Source organism: Coregonus lavaretus (assembly GCF_964263955.1).
Source record: "Coregonus lavaretus genome assembly, chromosome: 7".
NCBI lineage: Eukaryota > Metazoa > Chordata > Actinopteri > Salmoniformes > Salmonidae > Coregonus > Coregonus lavaretus.
The window spans coordinates 53,413,384-53,436,129 of record NC_139994.1 but is presented as its reverse complement, the minus strand read 5'-3'; the positions used below and the strand labels follow the sequence as shown (position 1 = coordinate 53,436,129).

The following is a 22,746-nucleotide window of genomic DNA, read 5'->3' as shown; positions in this document are numbered from 1 at the left end:
GTTTATGATAGTGCAGAAGATCCAACCTGAGTTTATATGCACTGAGGCTCAAACTTGCGATCTACACGCTCAAATCAGGTTTAAAATGAGTTAGGAGTTGACCCTGAGAGCATTGATCAGAATTACAAATCATGTCATTTTAAACATTATGTACAACAATCTACCCAAGGTACTCTGATGTTGAATGTAGTTGACTATTGTTGCTCTGAAAGCAGATACATATTGGTGAGTTGAAGTGAGGTGAGTGTCGATTGCAGTGTTGGGGAAGCTACTCTGAAATCATAGTTTACAAAACGACCAATTACTTCACAGAAGTTAAGCTACCCTTAATAAAATAATAGATTACTTAACTAAAGCTAATTTGAAAAAGTAGTTCACTACATCCAAAATTATTATATCTAAATCTGAAATGTCATAGACTACAAATTGCAACACATCACTCTGGAGTCAGATGTTAACAGAATGTGTAATTTAGCCTATTAACCACAAAAAACATGTTTCAAGTGAGAATTAGGTCTGATACCGAAAAAGAAAGGAAATTCTTACCTACTTCACCCATATTTTATTTTATATTAGCAACAAAGTAGTGTGTAGTTCCAGTAGTTCGCTACATCGCTACATGGCAAAAAAAGGTTAACTACTAAAAACACTACCAAGATTTGAATTTAGTTCAACTACCACCAAGCTACTGGAAAATGTAGTTGAATTACTAGTTGAATTACAAGTAGTTCACTACTCCCCAACACTGGTCGATTTGAGATTCCTTTCTAAAGGTAATTGGACTCTACTGAGTTCAGTAATGCTACTTCACGTTGCAGAAAATGTATGATTCTACTCTTTCAACCGTGCAAAGAAGTCTCATCATGTCTTTGACATTACAAATGGCATCAATGGCCTTTGAAGTCTCCAGCTATCAGTGTTGTTAGAAAGATGGTAGATGCCGAGAGTGGGTGTAGTGGTTTTGGACATGTTCTTTCTGTGTAATATCTATGAAACACGCAGGGCTGGAATGGTAAAGGTGCATACAGATGGCTGGTGGATAAAGATGGTGCATAAAGATGCCTGTTTGTTCAGTTCACCGTATTTTACATTGCTTTATGTTACTCTTTTTTTGTATTGGCATTAGCACAGTATACATGATCCCAATTCTAGCTCCAAGACGGCAGCAATTAAAAAAAAACAAAAAAATAGATTGTGCTGATTTACTGGCACATTCAACCATGTTGCATGCCGTAGTTTAAGAACTAGGGTGAGTGCTAAAAACAATGACGTGATATCTGAATTCCTCCATCTTTATGCATCTTCGCCATTGGTTGGCAGTGGGTGGGAACTTTTAAGACATTGTGTTTCCAAAGGGAAATTCCCAGTAAGATCCGTATCCTGAAATTTAAAAAAGCAGTTCTCTCCAGCACTTTCATCTCTTATCTTATATTAACATCATGATCTTGTTTTAGTAAGACCCCTAGCAGTTTGTAAAGAATTACACTTATTTTCTCTCTTTCTTGTTGTAACTTGTCTTTTCATGTTACAGTGCTTGAATCTGGATAAGTTTGAGGCTGCCGACAGTGAGGGACATCTCATGACTAGAGCCTTGGAGCTTCTAGAGAGCGATACATACTGGGCTGGTATAGTTTTCGAAGGCCTCGACCCTGCCGCCAGCCAACCCCCTCCTTACGTCAAGTACAAGATCCGCATGGACATTGATAAGGGGGAGCGTACCAATAAGATGAAAGAAAGGTAGGCCCAGTGCACAGCCTTTCCGCCCTCACCATGTTTTAGTGCTAATGAGAAAACATTGGGCAACATGGCCCGTATTCATAAAGTGTCTCAGAGGAGTGCTGATCTAGGATCAGGTCCCCCCTGTCCATGGAATGTAATTCAATATTATCTAAAAGGCGAAATTGATGCTACACTCTTAGAAAAAAGGTGCTATGTAGAACCTAAACGGGTTCTTCAGCAGTCCCCATAGGAGAACCCTTTGAAGAACCCTTGTTGATTGCAAGTAGAACCATTTTGGTTCCAAGTAGAACCCTTTTTGGTTTCATATAGAGCCCTTTCCACAGAGAGTTCAACATGGAAACCAAAATGGTTATAACTGGGAACAAAAAGGGTTTTACCTAGAACCAAAAAGTGTTCTCCTATGGGGACAGCCGAAGAACCCTTTTGGAACCCTTTTTTCTAAGAATGTAGAGCAGCACTCCTACTCTGAGACACATTATGAATACAGGACCTGATGTTGCTGAGACACAGTATGAAAAGAGGCCCTGATGTTGCTGAGACATATTATGAATACAGGCCCTGATGTTGCTGAGACACAGTATGAATACAGGCCCTGATGTTGCTGAGACACAGTATGAATACAGGCCCTGACGTTGCTGAGACACAGTATGAATACAGGCCCAGATGTTGCTGAGACACAGTATGAATACAGGCCCTGATGTTGCTGAGACACAGTATGAATACAGGCCCTGATGTTGCTGAGACACAGTATGAATACAGGCCCTGATGTTGCTGAGACACAGTATGAATACAGGCCCTGATGTTGCTGAGACACAGTATGAATACAGGCCCTGATGTTGCTGAGACACATTATGAATACAGGCCCTGATGTTGCTGAGACACAGTATTAATATAGGCCCTGATGTTGCTGAGACACAGTATGAATACAGGCCCTGATGTTGCTGAGACACATTATGAATACAGGCCCTGATGTTGCTGAGACACATTATGAATACAGGCCCTGATGTTGCTGAGACACAGTATTAATATAGGCCCTGATGTTGCTGAGACACAATATTAATTTAGGCCCTGATGTTGCTGAGACACAATATTAATATAGGCCCTGATGTTGCTGAGACACAGTATTAATATAGGCCCTGATGTTGCTTAGCCTGTTTTTTTTCTTTCTATGCATCAACTGACATGTCAACTTTTACCAGACAATTGAAGGATCTGAAGCAAAACAGACATTTTATTGCATAATTTCTGGCCTATGTCTCAGACGATTTATATTAAGCATGCAGTGCCAATAAATTGATGATTCCATGTTACTTGTGGGACAAATGTCATGACTCATGACATAAAAAAACAAATATTGGTGTAACTTTTGACTGTTTCATCTATGATGTTTTCAAACCCAGCTTTCTCTTAGGCTGCATTTCCACAGGCAACCAAATTCTGATCATTTTTCCACTAATTGGTCTTTTCACCAATCACATCAGATCTTTTCACATCAGATCTTGTTCAGAGCTGATCTGATTGGTCAAAAGACCAATTAGTGAAAAAAAGATCAGAATTGGGCTCCTTGTGTAAACAGAGCCTTAGACACTGACCGTTGTGTGATGTGTGTCCTTTCAATTTAAAGGGGATGGTCTCCTGGGGCCCGTGGCAAGTCCTTTAACGACCTGCGCTATATATGGGGAGGCTTCGCCTATCTGCAGGACATGATGGACCATGGCATTATACGGGCGCACACAAACAAATCCCAGCCACTCGGCGTGTTTGCCCAGCAAATGCCATATCCCTGTTACGTGGACGACGTGTGAGTACAAAAGCTGTTATCTGTCTGTCCCGTGACTAGAGAAGGAAGAAGTCATTACCGCAATAAAAATCTACTCACTTGGGGACACCACAGGCTAGAGTAATGGGCTTATCTGTCACTTAGCCCGCACAAATTTCCCTGTGGAAACTCTTCCAAAGCTATCTCTCATGTTGTCTTCCGTCCCTGGTTACTGCTGTCTGGTGCAGCCACAACTCAGGGGGAGAGAGAGAGGAGAGAAGTGTTAATATTAAAATTCAAACTTGAAAGTTTGATGCCCTCCAGGAGTTTTTTAAAATGATGAATTATGTCAAAGCTGAGGGAAAACAAACTTGCTGCAAGACGGAGATACAACAAGACAGAGCCGAAGAAATCTGAGATTTTGATTTAGTCCGACCACAGGCAGAGCATGTATCTTTTAATTATTCAGGCTACATACTACTTATGTTCCCTCCCTTTCATTCAATATCACATTTCCTCCTTAAGAAACTACCCAATTCCCTCATGAAGCCACACACAAAGTCCATACTATGTAGAGATTGATAGGGACCATTCTATTCTGTGTGAATCAGGTATTCATCAGTGTTACTGTTCTACATCACAAAATACAGGTGTATTTCGCACAAGGGAGAGAGACTGCACGATAGTGCTCAATCTTAGGCAGTTAAGATTTCCTCAGAGGCAGGGAAATTACTCCAATCTACATGGCTTTATCATTTCCAATAATATACTCAGAGCTCAATGATGTAATCAGGGGACAGATCATTTCAAAGGAGATCAGTGCAACGAAGTCTGTCCCAAATGCCACCCTATTCCCTATACAGTGCACTACTTTTGACCGGAGAGCTATGGGCCCTGGTCAAAAGTAGTGGAATAGGGTGCAATTTACAACGTAGCCACAATGTTTGAGGAGATAGACACATATTTCCCCCGCTGGAAATCACTGTCCCCGATTAAATTTTTTTAATGCTCTATACGGCATCAGAGCATGTCGCATAACAACCTTCATTGGAATATATTGTAGCCTTAATATGATACAGACATACAGTATTAGGACCGGGGCTAGAGGGAGTGGTGACAAGAGTTATGAGGTGAGTATGGTTGTAGATCAGACCTGGGTTCAAATAGTATTTGCTTTATGTTAAATACTGTATCTGTGCTTTATCAAGCTTGACTGTTGCAAAGCAACCCCTGAAATAGTCCCGAAAGTCCATACCCTTCCCATCTGGCACTCCAGACAGGTTCAATCAAGCTCAAAGTATTCATACCCATACTTTTTGAACCCAGGTCTGGTTAGAAATGTGGTGTTCTTTTTAATTATGGTGAGTTATTCCATATGGTTGCCTTGGAAACATATGGATCAAGACAACATCAGTGCTAGTCAGAAAGCAAGCACATTGGCAGAATCGGTAATGTCTTTATTGATTTGGCATCAACATCTGGACTAGCAATTGGATCTCCATGAAAAATGTTTATTTTCTTAGCCGATAATCAGCTTGTTTCATGGTATAGCTCTTGAATGGCAGCACAAACCACATAACGTTCTGTTGAATCAACAAAAATGTAATATAGGGCTACTAAGCCTATACTATGAACAAGGTATTATATAGTTAACACGATCAAAGAAAATAGAAAATGTATTAGGTATTTGCAGTTGGTGGGCACATCAGAGGAGCTCGCTTTATCCTGTGATGAGGGCAACTCACAAATCCATTGTGCTTTGCTGTAGGCTTGTATTTTTAAGAATGGTCCCCTCACCCTCTCTCACGGCACAGCGAATGTTGCAAACGAGCTCAAATGAGACAATCAAAGCACTTATATCCTAATGCCTGGGTTCCCTCTCCGTGAAACAAAGGATTAATAATCACTGAAAATGTATGGGGGCCATAAAACACTGCAATACCCCCGGTCCCTCCGCCATTTACTATTTTTGCCATTTGGGCATTTCTGTAAATTATTAACACTTGAAAACTGTTATTTCATTTATAAATAATTGAGAGAGGGATTGCAGAAAAAGGGAAGATGCACTAAGATGCAGGGAAGCATGACAGATAGGACCTTTCAGGGTAATTATTGTGATCTGGAAATGGGAAAAAGTGGGAAGAACAGCATTGTGCATTCAGATGTTCCTGTTTGTAATCTGCTGTAACCATTTTTTTGTTTAGAAAAAGACCAAGCTTAATTTGAATTTAAAATGCAATTTAAAAAGCAGAGAATTCTGCAATATTTTTTAGACACCTCATTAACAATTTAAAGGTGTGCACCTCACCTGGGAAGAGCGACGCAAATACAATATATGGATTAACGTAATAAATTATATACAGTGAGGGAAAAAAGTATTTGATCCCCTGCTGATTTTGTACGTTTGCCCACTGACAAAGACATGATCAGTCTATAATTTTAATGGTAGGTTTATTTGAACAGTGAGGGACAGAATAACAACAAAAAAATCCAGGAAAACGCATGGCAAAGACGTTATGAATTGATTTGCATTTTAATGAGGGAAATAAGTATTTGACCCCTCTGCAAAACATGACTTAGTACTTGGTGGCAAAACCCTTGTTGGCAATCACAGAGGTCAGACGTTTCTTGTAGTTGGCCAACAGGTTTGCACACATCTCAGTAGGGATTTTGTCCCACTCCTCTTTGCAGATCTTCTCCAAGTCATTAAGGTTTCGAGCCTGGCGTTTGGCAACTAAAACCTTCAGCTCCCTCCACATATTTTCTATGGGAATAAGGTCTTGAGACTGGCTAGGCCACTCCAGGACCTTAATGTGCTTCTTCTTGAGCCACTCCTTTGTTGCCTTGGCCGTGTGTTTTGGGTCATTGTCATGCTGGAATACCCATCCACGACCCATTTTCAATGCCCTGGCTGAGGGAAGGAGGTTCTCACCCAAGATTTGACGGTACATGGCCCCGTCCATCGTCCCTTTGATGCGGTGAAGTTGTCCTGTCCCCTTAGCAGAAAAACACCCCCAAAGCATAATGTTTCCACCTCCATGTTTGATGGTGGGGATGGTGTTCTTGGGGTCATAGGCAGAATTCCTCCTCCTCCAAACACGGCGAGTTGAGTTGATGCCAAAGAGCTCCATTTTGATCTCATCTGACCACAACACTTTCACCCAGTTCTCCTCTGAATCATTCAGATGTTCATTGGCAAACTACAGACGGGCATGTATATGTGCTTTCTTGAGCAGGGGGACCTTGCGGGCACTGCAGGATTTCAGTCCTTCACGGCATAGTGTGTTACCAATTGTTTTCTTGGTGACTATGGTCCCAGCTGCCTTGAGATCATTGACAAGATCCTCCCGTGTAGTTCTGGGCTGATTCCTTACCGTTGTCATGATCATTGCAACTCCACGAGGTGAGATCTTGCATGGAGCCCCAGGCCGAGGGAGATTGACAGTTCTTTTGTGTTTCTTCCATTTGCGAATAATCGCACCAACTATTGTCACCTTCTCACCAAGCTGCTTGGCGATGGTCTTGTAGCCCATTCCAGCTTTGTGTAGGTCTACAATCTTGTCCCTGACATCCTTGGAGAGCTCTTTGGTCTTGGCCATGGTGGAGAGTTTGGAATCTGATTGATTGATTGCTTCTGCAAACAGGTGTCTTTTATACAGGTAACAAGCTGAGATTAGGAGCGCTCCCTTTAAGAGTGTGCTCCTAATCTCAGCTCGTTACCTATATAAAAGAGACCTGGGAGCCAGAAATCTTTCTGATTGAGAGGGGGTCAAATACTTATTTCCCTCATTAAAATGCAAATGATTTTATAACATTTTTGAGATGCGTTTTTCTGGATTTTTTTGTTGTTATTCTGTCTCTCACTGTTCAAATAAACCTACCATTAACATTATGGACTGATCATTTCTTTGTCAGTGGCAAACGTACAAAATCAGCAGGGGATCAAATACTTTTTTTCCCTCACTATGTTCAATGTAACCTCTGACAGTTTCTCACAGCTGTATGTAAAATACTTTATCAAAGCTTTATTCTGTGTAATGCCCTTGTTTAAATTGATAATAACACACTTTCACTTTACTTGCATATTTTAGATACAAATAGCAGCCCAAAAGTGCTTTTATGAACAGTACTTGCAACATTTCTCTGATTTATCATGTATTGTTCCATTTGCCATATTATAAAAGACCAGCCTTGCACTCTCCTTTTAACATCGAGCTTTGCACTTCAATCATTGCAACTCTTTCTCTAGGATACTCTTATTCAGAAAAGAGTACATTCCCACTGGGCACACCACGTCAATGGAAAGTTGAGACGTTCATCAATAACATTGCAAGCTTTATTCACCAACAAAAGGACAGCTAAATACCCTATGTGTTATCACTATACTTTCAGCCATCTAAAAGCAGAACCAACATGACTTAATCCTGTGGTTGAAATTTCACCCTCCAAACAACAGTTTATGTTAAATGATTTTTTTAATGCAAATTCAGTGTATTTCAAACGTAAATTCTGCTTCACAATACGTTGAATAATTATGTTGAAATGGCATTGATTCAACCAGTTTGTGCCGAGTGGGTCTTCTTTCTCTCCAGTGTTCCTATAATATGTTATCAGATAGGGGTTGACCTATTGACCCTGTGAGACTCATAGAACAAAGACCCATGGATACCTCTGTGTTTCCAGGTTCACCCTCTCTCCTTCCTCATTGTCTCTCTCTCCCATTTCAGTACCTATTTACAGTACAAGGCAAACTGATACAGAACTGTTGGTCCTTCAACAAGAGTGGGCCCTTTTACATTTTGAACTGGAGATAAACAAACTGTATTAGCTCAATGCTTTTGCCACATTCACACGCCAACCATGAGAAGAAGGCTGAGGATAAGAGCTCAGGATGCTCGGTCTTTAGGGGCGAGGTAAGACTTAGAAAATGTCAGCTCGAAGCCTGTTCCATATCAATAGCTGTATAACAATGCAAACTTGATAGTATTGTATCAGAACCTAATTACAATAACATGTACATACGTTGGTATTGCACAGGACAGGTTCCCATGAGGCTTTTGAAATTAGTGTATGCAATATAGGCATAGGAAATTCGTATTGTGACATCATTATCCAACAGTATTACTTTGCAAACATGACAATTGCTGTATTATCTGCAATACAAGAGATAGATTAACACCAACGATACTGCCCCTTTGTGCCTATATGCAAACTAATAAAAATACCAAATGTAGTTTTAAATAGAAGATACTTTGGCTAAATGTCTGAGAATCACCACCATAAATATTTGCAGCAGTAGTCAAAAGGATCTCTAAAACATTCCCACTAATCCTGGGAAGATTTTACCACCACCACCCTAGTACATTTGCTAGGAATATGGTGAGGACATATTTAACATAATTACACAATTCTCTGGGGCTTCTCTGCTCCCCATATCACTTGATTTACTAAAAACCCCAAGTCTCCCGACTCTCCTTAATTTAGGTCACGGCTGCGCTGTAACTCAAGCCCTGTAACATGCACCTAGTAGGACTTGTATTACTTAAGCACCATCAAATCGATCAGCAATGTATTATTCAGGACCATCTGGTGGTAAGGTTGTCAATGTCAAACGTGGTATGCATGACTGATCTACTCTAGAGTGACTAGTCTGTGACGAGTCGACAAGGAGTTAATGGTTCCAGGCTGGCTGCCATTAAAGGGGCAATCAGGGATGGGTACATCAATTTTTGACCGCTTTGGTGTTGTTTGAATTCCAGATTGCCCCATTAAAGAAATGTTATGATAGAATCAGGACTCCGTAATAAGAGGATTAACATTCAATCTGATGCAACTGTTAGCTGAGGCACGATTACATTGTATGAAATCTTTTCGTTTTTAAAAACTTTACTTCAAGCTCATAAGCAGACCTGGGAAAGTGTTTTAATTCCACACACATTTCAAGCTCCGTTCAAGTTGAATTCTGAGTTCAAGTTGGTGTCGTCCCAACTCTTTACACTTCTATACTGTTTTAGTTGTGTGTGCTTCTCCTAGAAATGTGGTGGTCTCAAGTTGATCCCTTCTTATGGATTACAAAGCTTCCTGTGAAAATGATATATTCCACGAGAGAACAGGAAGTGACCTCAAAGACAGGGCTCTCCCATTCAAGCACTCGCATTACCGCATTTCCTCTCAGTCCCATTGGGCACAACCGCTGTCTCTACATTGGGAGGTAGAGGACATGGTACACCGTAATTCAACACTGACTCCCAAATTGGTACTACTCTGGGACAGCCTTTGGTTGATGTCTTTCAAAGCTAGGCACAACTCCAAATTCTCTCCACAAATGGTTTGAAAAAGTATATTTTGTGGCGCTTGCATTTTGGCATATGGTAGTGAAGGAGGCAGGTGAGGGCTTTCTAAAAGGTACTTCTCATCTCGTAAATGGACTCAACACTGCCCTAGTGGATCACACCGTAATATGCAATTAATATGAGACGTTGGCCTGTGATATCATATCAACTTTATAGTGTTTTTACCATCTCTGTGGAGCCACTACCCATGTTTCCATGCTCAAGTCTGCCGCTGCTAACTCCGCTAGGTTTGGAGCATATCTTTAGGCACTGAAAAGAGAATAAAAAAACTGTTTCTCATGAAAATGGTCATCATGGACAAATTACCAATTAAGGGAAGTATGCTTTTGTGCCAGCCTGTTTTCAATTGTCCTTTAACAAATTTAAAAAATCCCTTTAACAAATCACTCTCCCAAAAGTTTGCAGAGAAATTAGCCCAATGTAAATGCACTGGAAATGTACTTTGATAAACTATTTATGTTCAATGGCTTGAAAGTGGGACACCGTTCTGCCTATTATGGCATGTATAGTCCCTTTGTCCTGTCTGCCTAACAGTGATAAACTGGTGCTTCATTGGCGTTCTAAGGATCGTATTTACGGTCGGTAAGCGTAATTGATATGAGAAATCTACACTTTGTCAAATGCTCAGTTCATTTGATATATCTTCTTCACTGTCTAATAGAGAAACAGAAGCACTATTATATTGGCGGCGTACAATATATTGACATGGCATTTTGGTGGCATTATGAAGCTTGTTTAATATAGTCTTATTTTATTGTAACATCAAATTATCCATCATCCTGAGCATGACGGGCGGTTCTAACTGTTTGGATAGAGCTGATGCTCAAGGTTTTCGAAGGTTACCTCAATGTAAAATATATAGCTGGATCTATAAACGTGTTGGACCCTTGATTAAAAACCCCTAGAGTGTGTCTATCTTAATGGATCATCCATTGGGACAATGACATTTACTGCATCAACACAACTTATTTTCTCTCTCGTTCTTCTAAGGGGCAAAGGTCAGTTCAATGGATGAAAAATTAGGAGTGTTCAGACAAAGTGTTACCCAAAACTGTGTTGAATTTATTAAAAAAACTAGAGGCCATTTTAACAATATAATAATTGTTGCCAAGGCTCCCTGTTTAGTACATTATCATGCTTAGCAATGAAAGTAAGACAAGAGCAAAACAACATGTGTGAAAGTCTATACTAGGATATTAAATCTAGCTGATTTCTAGATACACATTGATTTGAAGACAATGGACAAGATTGCTCCGGAAGATTGATTTTGTTTTGTTAATGGTGCAAAATGCCCCGTTCAACCCATCTCTGAAAGCCTGATTGTGAGAGTTCTGTCTTTACATAAGGAGTGGGGGTTATACAACAGATTATCAATAAATAATGCATTAGCTCCCATCTGGCTACGTTGCCTTCCCTTATCAAAGCCTGGGCTTGTCGATATTCCCAGCTTCGCTGTTTCCTGACCTCTTCGATTGCCTCCTTTGCATTCACTTTGCACCCACCAGCTTTGTCCAAAGTATCGGAAGCATGCTTCCCATGTTCCTGGTGCTGCCATTCATGTATACCGTCTGCATGACCATCAAGGGCCTTATCCTGGAGAAGGAGCTCAGGCTCAAGGAACTCAGAATGGTACCATTTGGGTTGCCTGGTTCACCAATAACTTTGTCCTGCTCTTGGTCCCTTGCGCATTCATAAGTGTCATGGTTAAGGTCAGTTCTAAAAAGTAAGACAACAAAGAAGCAAGATTTCAAATGACAAAGCACAATATCACATGGTTACTAAACTAAACTGGTGTGGGGTAACAGAGACCAGTCGTTAGCTAACATTGATTGTCCTTGAGCTTTTATACAGTATATTGTTTTCTGATAGTCCTACTTAGTGTGCACAGTAAGAAGTTAGAAGACTACTTGGCAAATTAGAGAAACGTTGCCTTAAGAGTGATCAAAACACATCCGCGTTGGTGTAAACACATTACAGGAACAGTGCCGTTTAAATATATAATTTACATTTAACATTTAAGTCATTTAGCAGACGCTCTTATCCAGAGCGACTTACAAATTGGTGCATTCAACTTAGGATAGCCAGTGGGACAAGCACCCTTTTTTTCTTTTCTTTTTTAAATGGGGGGGGGGGGGGGGGGGGGGGGGGTAGAATAATTACTGTTATACTATTCCATGTATTCCTTAGAGGTAGGGTTTCAAGTGTCTACGGAAGGTGGTCAGTGACTCGGCTGTCCTGGCGTCGTGGGGGAGCTTGTTCCACCATTGGGTTGCCAGAGCAGTGAATAGCTTTGACTGGGCTGAGTGGGAACTGTGCTTCCGTAGAGGTAGGGGGGCTAGCAGGCCAGAGGTGGATGAACGTAGTGCCCTCGTTTGGGTGTAGGGTCTGATCAGAGCCTGAAGGTAAGGAGGTGCCGTTCCCCTCACAGCTCCGTAGGCAAGCACCATGGTTTTGTAGTAGATGCGAGCTTCAACTGGAAGCCAGTGGAGTGTGCGGAGGAGCGGGGTGACATGAGAGACTTTGGGAAGGTTGAACACCAGACGGGCTGCATCGTTCTGGATAAGTTGTAGGGGTTTAATGGCACAGGCAGGGAGCCCAGCCAACAGCGAGTTGCAATAATCCAGACAGGAGATGACAAGTGCCTGGATTAGGACCTGTGCCGCTTTCTGTGTAAGGTAGGGTCGTACTCTTCGAATGTTGTAGAGCATGAACCTGCAGGATCGGGTCACCGCTTTGGTGTTAGCGGAGAACGACAGGGTGTTGTCCAGGGTCACGCCAAGGTTCTTTGCACTCTGGGATGAGGACAAAATGGAGTTGTCAACCGTGATGGCAAGATCATGGAGCGGGCCGTCCTTCCCCGGGAGGAAGAGCAGCTCCGTCTTGCCGAGGTTCAGCTTGAGGTGGTGATCCGACATCCACACTGATATGTCTGCCAGACATGCAGAGATGCGATTCACCACCTGGTTATCAGAAGGGGGAAAGGAGAAAATTAATTGTGTGCCGTCTGCGTAGCAATGATAGGAGAGACCATGTGAGGATATGACAGAGCCAAGTGACTTGGTATATAGAGAGAAAAGGAGAGGGCCTAGAACTGAGCCCTGGGGGACACCAGTGGTGAGAGCACATGGTGCGGAGACAGATTCTCGCCACGCCACCTGGTAGGAGCGACCTGTCAGGTAGGACGCAATCCAAGAGTGAGCAGTGCTGGAGATGCCCAACTCGGAGAGGGTGGAGAGGAGGATCTGATGGTTCACAGTATCAAAAGGCAGCAGATAGGTCTAGAAAGATTCGCTCTCTCTTGAAGACGGAAGGGACATAGCCAGCGGTCAAGGATGAGTTGATGAGCGAGGTGAGGTAAGGGAGAAGGTCTCCGGAAATGGTCTGGAGAAGAGAGGAGGGGATAGGGTCAAGCGGCCGGCCATCACAAGTCGCAAGATTTCATCTGGAGGGAGAGGGGAGAAAGAAGTCTAAGCATAGGGTAGGGCAGTGTGAGCAGGACCAGCGGTGTCATTTGACTTAATAAATGAGGATCAGATGTCGTCAACCTTCTTTTCAAAATGGTTGATGAAGTCATCCACAGAGAGGAAGGAGGGAGGGGGAGGAGGAGGAGTATTCAGCAGGGAGGAGAAGGTGGCAAAGAGCTTCCTAGGGTTAGAGGCAGAGGCTTGACATTTAGAGTGGTAGAAAGTGGCTTTAGCAGCAGAAACAGAGGAAGAAAATGTAGAGAGGAGGGAGTGAAAAGATGTTACGCCCGCAGGGAGTCTAGTTTTCCTCCATTTCCGCTCGGCTGCCCGGAGCCCTGTTCTGTGAGCTCGCAATGAGTCGTCAAGCCACGGAGCAGGAGGGGAGGACCGAGCCGGCCGGGAGGAGAGGGGACATAGAGAGTCAAAAGATGCAGAAAGGGAGGAGAGGAGGGTGGAGGAGGCAGAATCAGGAGATCGGAGGGAGAAGGATTTAGCAGAGGGAAGAGATGATAAGATGGAGGAGGAGAGAGTAGGGGGAGAGAGAGCGAAGGTTGCGACGGCATATTACCATCTGAGTAGGGGCAGAGTGAGTAGTGTTGGAGGAGAGCGAGAGAGAAAAGGATACAAAGTAGTGGTCGGAGACTTGGAGGGGAATTGCAGTGAGATTAGTAGAAGAACAGCATCTAGTAAAGATGAGGTCAAGCGTATTGCCTGCCTTGTGAGTAGGGGGGGACGTTGAGAGGGTGAGGTCAAAAGAGGAAAGGAGTGGAAAGAAGGAGGCAGAGAGAAATAAGTCAAAGGCAGACGTAGGGAGGTTAAAGTCACCCAGAACTGTGAGGGGTAAGCCATCCTCAGGAAAAGAATTTATCAAGGCGTCAAGCTCATTGATGAACTCTCCAAGGGAACCTGGAGGGCGATAAATGATGAGGATGTTAAGCTTGAATGGGCTAGTGACTGTGACAGCATGGAATTCAAATGAGGAGATAGACAGATGGGTCAGGGGGAAAGAGTGAATGTCCACTTGGGAGAGATGAGGATTCCTGTGCCACTGGCGAGCTGACCAGATTATCTCGGGTATGCGAGAACACATGATCAGACGAGGAAAGAGCAGTAGGAGTAGCAGTGTTTTCTGTGGCAATCCATGTTTCCGTCAGCGCCAAGAAGTCGAGGGACTGGAGGGTAGCATAGGCTGAGATTAACTCTGCCTTGTTGGCCGCAGAACGGCAGTTCCAGAGGCTGCAGGAGACCTGGAACTCCACGTGGGTTGTGCGCACAGGGACCACCAGATTAGAGTGGCAGCAGCCATGCGGTGTGAAGCGTTTGTATGGCCTGTGCGGAGAGGAGAGAACAGGGATAGACAGACACATAGTTGACAGGCTACAGAAAAGGCTACAATAATGCAAAAGAGATCTGAATAAAATTAACTTACAGTTCTGGGGAAGCGAGAGAGCGGGGCCTCCCTCACTTACCTTTCACTGAAACACTCAAATATAACTCTCCCAACTTCTACTTTAGAAATGATAATTGTTGTAAACTACAGCAGTTCAATGTTTTCTAGGAATAGACTAACTTAGTTTATTCAGCTAGCTAACTTGGTACAGTATTCTTCCGTGAAAACCGCCCAGGGCACCGTATCCTATGACGCCATAGCTAACTAGCATGCTAGCATCCAATAACACACGGTTTAGCACCAATACTTGGTTACAACTAACTACCAATAGTGTGTTAACACACTAAACAGATCATTTGTGTCCGTGTCTTGTTCCTTTCATAACGCATAAATAATTAAACGTTGGCTAGCTAGCACAAAGTCAGTCATGCTAGCTACACAAGTGGACTACACATCTCGAATGTTCAGAAAGTTAAGCTTTACATTGCAAAATTCTCATTGACTAAAATGATATTGTATTTAGTTGCTACAGTACTGCTAGCTGGTAGTGTTGGCTAGCTAGCAATGGCTGATGTGTTGACTTTGTTTGAAAAACGGCGTCGCTGCGAACGAATTTAGCTGGCTAAAATGATATTGTATTTAGTTGCTACAGTACTGCTAGCTGGTAGTGTTGGCTAGCTAGCAATGGCTGCAGTGTTGACTTTGTTTGAAAAAACGGCGTCACTGCGAATGACTATAGCTGGCTAGCTAACCTCAATAGTTTCTCTATACTACACCTTTATCTTTGATACAAAGACAACTATGTAGCTAGCTAACATTACACTAATCAAATCGTTCCATTGTAATGTAATGTGTGTCATATTACCTGCAGAGCGAAGTACAGCATGACTACTCACTCCAACTCCAACCACCGTATAATAAAGCAATATTTTAAATAGAAGTACAGAGAAAACAATATTATTTTAAAGAGGTGCGCAATAGTTTGTTATACTAGTTCTAAAAGATACTTGATTTGTAAAGTGGTTGTGCTTTGTTCTTTGGAACTCTTGCTCCCGTTAATTGCAGGACAACTAATACCAAAAACGAATCGAATCAGGCATGACCTTGATTATCTCAATTTCCACTATCATGCTAATTGATTGAGCATGGTACTAAAATCGTAATTTCCTAGTTGATTCCAAGGCAATACATAAAATACCATAAATACACAACTTGAAGCAACCACATATTTTGCCATGGAGCATGTTCTAATTGGCCAGTGAGGGGCCAAGCCTCCACACACCAACAACTTGTTTATTCATCAAAACCCATCCCTTTCACCCTAACAACAGCAAGTGCGCCGATTTTTGTCATAGTGAAAACAGCAAGCTAGCTAGCTAAATCGCCATAAATGTTTACTGCTTTTCGACCTGTCCCCAAATTAATATAGTTTGTTCAGAGTTCATTTTGATATTTCAACCTGCGTGTCCTGATCACATCTGGTGTGGGTGGACAAAATCAACATGCGCGCGATGGCGGATGCACGTGCGAGCCCGGTCTAGCCAGCATATAACGCAATGGTAAATCTAACATGCTGACCACACTGCTCGCGCGCGTGCGTCCGCCATTGCTATTTTCACTATCACAGTTATTGGCGCACTTGCTGTTGTTAGCGTTAAAGGGATGGGTTTTGGTGAATAAACAATTTGTTGGTGTGTGGAGGCTTGGCCCCTCACTCGCCTTGGAAGTGCACCAATAATTGTGATAGTGAAAATAGAAAGCTAGCTAGCTAAATTGCCATAAATGTTTAATGCTTTTCGACCTGTCCCCAAATTAATATAGTTGGTTCAGAGCTCATTTAGATATTTCATTCCTGCGTGTCCTGATCACATCTGGTGTGGGTGCACAAAATCAACATGCACACGATGGCGGACGCACGCGCGCGAGCAGTGTAGTCAGCATGTTAGATTTACGTGCACGTGCATCAGCGTGTGCCATCGCGCGCATGTTGATTTTGTCCACCCACACCAGACAAACTCTGAACCAACTATTTGAATTTGGGGACAGGTCGAAAAGCATTAAACATTTATGGCAATTTAGCTAGCTAGCTTGCTGTTGCTAGCTAAATTGTCCTTAGATATAAACATTGGGTTGTTATTTTACCTGAAATGCACAAGGTCCTCTACTCGGACAATTAAGCCACAGATAAAAGGGTAAACCGAGTTCGTTTCTAGTAATCGCTCCTCATTCAGGCTTCTTCTTCTTCTTCTTCTTCTTCTTTGGACTTTATATGGCGGTTGGAACCAACTTTACTGGAGTGTGGACCTCAGTTCATCTTTCAATCACCCACGTGGGTATATGCTCCTAAAAACCAATGAGGAGATGGGAGAGGCGGGACTTGCAGCGCGTCAAGCGTCACAAATAGACTCAAATTCTATTTTAGTACCTGGCTACACAGACGCTCGTTGACACGTGCGAGCAGTGTGTATGCAATGATTGAATAACATGTATGTGTACATTTATTTTGCAATGCTCGCACACGTAACGCGAGCAGTGTGGGCAGCATGTTAGGCTGTTGCTCTGTAGTTTAAATGTACTTTACATCACTCTTCTGTGTCATCGATCCTGCCGCGTGCAATTTAATCTGTTCAATTGATCCCCTGTCTGTTGGCTAATGTGCCTCTAGCTAAATTATAGAACATTTATCCCAATAAGGCGGGTATTTTGTTTGCTCATCACCACCATTTTTTAGCATAGCCGTTATCTGCCACTTAAAGGTACAGTGTCCTTTTCAGCCTCCTAATGCATATGCAGGGTTACATGAAAAAGATTTAGATCAGCTAATTAATTTTTTGCAGTTTAATTGGAAAATTCTCATAGTAAATAAAACCGCTCTGGGCAAAATGTAATTTCCCTGTCACTCTAATGTGTTTTCCAGCCATCAGCAATTTGTAACATTAATAACAATACATTGAGTTAGTTGGTGCCTTGGAGGAACAACTGGGCATGATGTGTATTCAAATCATAGAGCCCTATTCTAAATGTCATGGCCATTTGCAGCACGTTAATATAACAGGGAATTAGAAGGCAATTATTAGACTGCTGTGTCTGGATTAGGTGTGACTGCCACAAGATTTGTCATCCACACCTGTTCTTTTCCACTTGCCATTTCACTCCAGAGTGATTAATTGGAGTTTATTAATATTGTTGGCCCAAACACTGTGGCCCTTTTCTGCTTCCCACTCAAGGCAACAGCAAGATGAAGCATTTGTTTGGTAAATCACGATTGGTTTGGTTTTTCACAGACCATGTATCCCTAATGGAAATACTGTATGACTTTAGTGGTGATCAACATGCCCTCTGTATTCTACCTCTAATATGTCCTCATAATGTCCCCTCCCCATTTCACTGAAAGTCGTTTTAGCGTCTGTGAAAAACATTCATATTTTCTTTGAGCGTTTGCCTCTCTCTGGTTACTAAAGATCCCATGGCACTTATCGTAAGAGTAGGGGTGTTAACCCCGGTGTCCTGGCTAAATTCCCAATCTGGCCACCTAATCATCCCCAATCATTACAATTGTCTCATTCATCCCCCCTCATCTCCCCTGTAACTATTCCCAAGGTCGTTGATGTAAATGAGAATGTGTTCTCAGTCAACTTAAGGAAAAAATAAAAAATGTACAAAAATAATTGCTGCCAAAGTAACTAAGTTGCTTTTCAGAAAATGAATGAGGTCAAAAAGTTGGAAATCCATATCTCAGGCCACTTGAATTCCATCCCCACCATGCAGGAACACAACCACCATTGATACGCCAAATCAAGTAAATTTGCTGTAAATCAAATCGTATCTATCAAGTTTGTTGCTGGAAATCAAGTTACCACTGTAGGTATATCATTCACTCATTGGGATTTTGCCACGACAATAGCTCAGTAGAAAATGTCAATCAGCATCCGGATGTGACTGGGCCGTATACCCTCTGCCCCCTCCCTCTTCATCTCCCAACCCTCCCCCTCCCCCCATTAGGTTCCTCCGCTCGCTGGCACGCTCTCTGCCCCTATACCTAACCCTGGCCTGGATCTACTCAGTGGCCATGATCGTGAAGGGCATCGTCATGGAGAAGGAGGCGCGTCTGAAGGAGATGGTGAGGATGATGGGGCTGAGGAGCTCCACCTACTGGCTGAGCTGGGCCGTGTCCAGCATGCTGCCGCTGGCTGTCAGTGCGCTCCTCCTCACCCTCATCCTCAAGGTGATTCACCACTAATTCCAGACCTTTCACCACTTCTTGGAGGGCTGTGAGCATCAATTGTGGGCTTAGGATGTCAATGACTGGACGAGAGGGAAGTGATACTTGTATTGTAATATAAGCTTGTAATAAGCCTGTAATAAACTATCATTAGAAGTAATACCAAACAGTAGACCTGGGCCTAGTCTTGCAACATTTTAGATCAATTTGGATGAGGCTGTTAGCTTGCATACCACTGTTTGTAACACAACAGTGGTTTAGCATTACTCCTAATGACAGTATTCAGTGGGTTTGGGTTTGTTCAATCAAAATGGTAGTGAGGAGGAGAGTTTAATCAAAGACTTGTGTTGCCCTGGTGCACAGACCTCCAAGACTGGGAAAGGGTCTTCTCATAATGCCGATAAGCAGAGCGACGCCACTATAGGGGTTATATTTGAACTAACTATAGACTAACAAATAAATGCTCACTCCTACAGAAAAACAATAAAATGGCAGCTCCACCAATTGGATTGCTGTTGAGATGGGGCAGGGGTGTAACCACTTGCAAATCCATAGACAAAGCTATGGATGCAAGGACTGACCGTCCTTTACGTCAAACATGATGGTAAATCATATTTTGAAGCTGTATTAGAAGTACAATAAGTGATACATTTTTAGGAGTAGTCTAGATAATACGCTATCAACACCTGGTGAGTCACTCTGCCTACTGCTTGTCAAATCATTAACAATAAGTCATTTTAATCAAAAGCTTTATTTTTGTGCCGCTTTGTCCTCTCTTCACAAATAATAAGTTAATCACCACAATCAGTCGCAATCACTCTGCTTTTGTCTGTGAAGTTTGTTCATTGTAAGATAACCTTCTCTTGCCTGAGCTGCTAGACACAAGAAATGGTTGTGGCTCGAACAACCATTGGCAATCAATACTCCCAAAGTGCTAACTCGGGTAGTTTAGCGGCTACCGCTGGCCCTGTTCGAATAGTTAAAGAAATACATCCTTCCTTTCTTCCTTCCTTGAAGTAATCACATATCTAAAATGTTTGGATTGGTGAAAGTAAAACCATGATAATGTAGGATTATTTTATAGGATATTTGATTGTTTTCTTAGTCATGGTTGTGTAGTTCTAAAATATGGTGAATCAATTGTTTGGAATTGTAAGGGTAATTGATTATCTATCTAACAACTACTTTGCTCTATGCTGATTGGTCAGATGTTTGTTAATTGTTGGAGGAGAACAGGAAGTAGTTGAGTTTATGCATGGCTGTAACTATGGTCAGTTCTTCATTAAACCTGCAAAATAGTAATCTGTCTCCATCCAGTGTTTATCCACATAGTCATCCATTCACTATCTAAAGAACCCTCAAACTACAATAGCCTTGCTTTCACATATCACTCATCACTTACAGATCTGTGATTATCTCATGAAAACGAGGAAAGAATATGCATTTCGAACAAGGCCACAGTGTTGTCTTTTCCCCCTTTATTTTTCCCTTTCATCCCGGCCCTCTCCTGGTGCAGTATGGGAAGGTGCTACAGTACAGCGACCCCTCTGTGATCTTCGTCTTCCTGCTGGTCTTCTGCGTGGCCACCATCATGGAGTGTTTCTTTATCAGCGTCTTCTTCTCCAAGGCCAACCTGGCGGCGGCGTGCGGTGGCCTCATCTACTTCGTCCTCTACCTTCCGCACCTCCTCTGTTACGCCTGGAGGGACATCATGGGGTTCCAGGTCAAAATTGCTGTGGTGAGTGGACCTATGGAACTACTGTTGCTTCCTCCACAGGTCCATAATGGACAGCAGAGACCCAGTGGGTGTTTATTAGGGTTAGGATTTCAAACTGTATTGAAGACTAAGTGATTTTGTAATGGTGTTGAAGAGAGAGGAAGGTTGTACTTTGACCAAGAGAGTTGTGGGGTTCTGCCTGGAAACATACAGTAAACACCAGGCACATGGTAGATGTGGTGTGCAGGCTTTTGTTCTCTCCCAGATTTATTAGCACACCTGATTCAATAAATGAACTGATGATTTTATTAATTCAGTTGTGTTTAAAAAAAAGCCTGCACACCCTGTAAGTCTCCGGAACCAATGTTACTGAAACACACACACACACACACAAGCACGCACACAAACATGCACAGACACAGTACAGATGCTGGGATAATATCCAACCACTGTGCGATCCCCATGACCTAAACTATAGATCCTTGCTCTGACACGCAAGTATGAGTCATAATACCCACAAAACCTAGCGGGCAAACAGAGAAATGGTTCCAATCGTTTTTCCACCGTTCATTTTTCGCATAGGGGATTTTAGAAACAGTTAAAATAAGGGCTGTGCTTTGTGTAGGCTTACCCTGGCGTGACGTTTTGATAACCGTGTAAATCTCTCTAGGACAAGGTGTCTTTTAGCCAGGGTAAGCTTACACGAAACACAGCCCTTATTTTAAGTGTTTCTAAAATCCCCTATGGGAAAAATGAATGGTGGAAAAACGATTGGAACCATTTCCCTGTTTGACCGCTAGGTTTTATGGGTATAATGACACCTCCACTGTTGGGCTCTATTAATGATATTCCTATGTGCCCTGTAACCATTCTTCTCTCAACCTTTTAACTCTGCCAATGCATCACCAGATCTATATTGTTAACTTCTATAACCCCCTGTTGTTATTGTATTTACCATTTGATCCAATTATTTATTGATCTCTCCCACCTTTCCACATTAAGTTTGTGTGTTTTGGAGTGTATCCCATTGTCATTAGCCCTTACTGTATACAAGATGCAATTTGTGATACTTCTGTCTGTTTTCTGTGATCTGAAAGTGGGAGATTTCCTCTGACAATAATAATAACGTTGAGTCATGTTGTTTCATTTCCTATATGGTGCAGTTATTGAGCTTTTATGGTTTAATTCAAACGGTGATATTACTTTTCCTTTTCCGACCACTCTTTGCCAGAAGTAGGGGAGACCGGGGTTGGTTGTTACACGTTTTACTCTTGTGTGTTATGTCTCAGCACCAGTATTTCTTACAAGACTCCTTCCATCATTAATAGAAAGACGAAGGTCTTGGGTTGAAATTGGGACCATTTTTATCATCATATCTCCTTCCACTCTGTGCAATTGTGACAAACAGCCCCATCGCGGGGTTGGTAGTGTCTCACAATATGGGATTGGTTGTCACAATGTTTGCTAGAAGCCTATTCCTTTTGTAACAGGAACTTAAGCAATATAGCACACAGTCTTAGAAATAGCGTTTCTTTGATCGAACAATGTTCCTTACAACATTCAGCATTTTATGCCTTAAGAACAATATATGACATTCATGTTTACATGTGTGGGTGTGTGACAGAAAAAATTTGTGTGAGAGAGGGGGGCAACAAAACCTGATAGCACAGATACAACTGCCCATAGGATGGACAGTGGCTTGCGAAAGTATTCACCCCCCTGGTACTCCCTGAATATAGCCTCATTATTTTATTGTTTTACTTTTCATTTTATTTGTTCATTTTGTTTATTTAGTAAATATTTTGAACTGCATTTGAACTGCATCTTGAACTGCATTGTTGGTTAAGGGCTTGTAAGTAAGCATTTCATGGTAAGGTCTACACCTGTTGTATTTGGCGCATTTGACAAATACAATTTTGATTAATTCTAACAACAAATTCCAAATGTAAGCTTCATAACTAAATTATAAATGTCAAGCAACTTTGACATACCAAAAGACCAGTAGGCCATGTTAGTAATTGTTGCTTGATGCTTGGTATATTTTTGATCACCAAACAATTTCTGGAGCTGCATATTCATTTATGGCAATACTCTCTCCCTA

The 22,746-nt window shown here is 42.2% G+C and overlaps 1 pseudogene across 1 annotated transcript in view; it reads left to right on the top strand.

Annotated features, from left to right (window-relative positions):
• Window positions 1-22,746, top strand: part of LOC311132586 (phospholipid-transporting ATPase ABCA1-like) — a 256,970-nt pseudogene that overhangs the window by 60,836 nt on the left and 173,388 nt on the right. Inside the window, exons 13-16 of the transcript in view lie at window positions 1,532-1,737; window positions 3,365-3,541; window positions 11,358-11,561; window positions 20,445-20,666. The product of the transcript in view is annotated as a phospholipid-transporting ATPase ABCA1-like (transcript). The remainder of the gene's footprint in view (window positions 1-1,531; window positions 1,738-3,364; window positions 3,542-11,357; window positions 11,562-20,444; window positions 20,667-22,746) is intronic.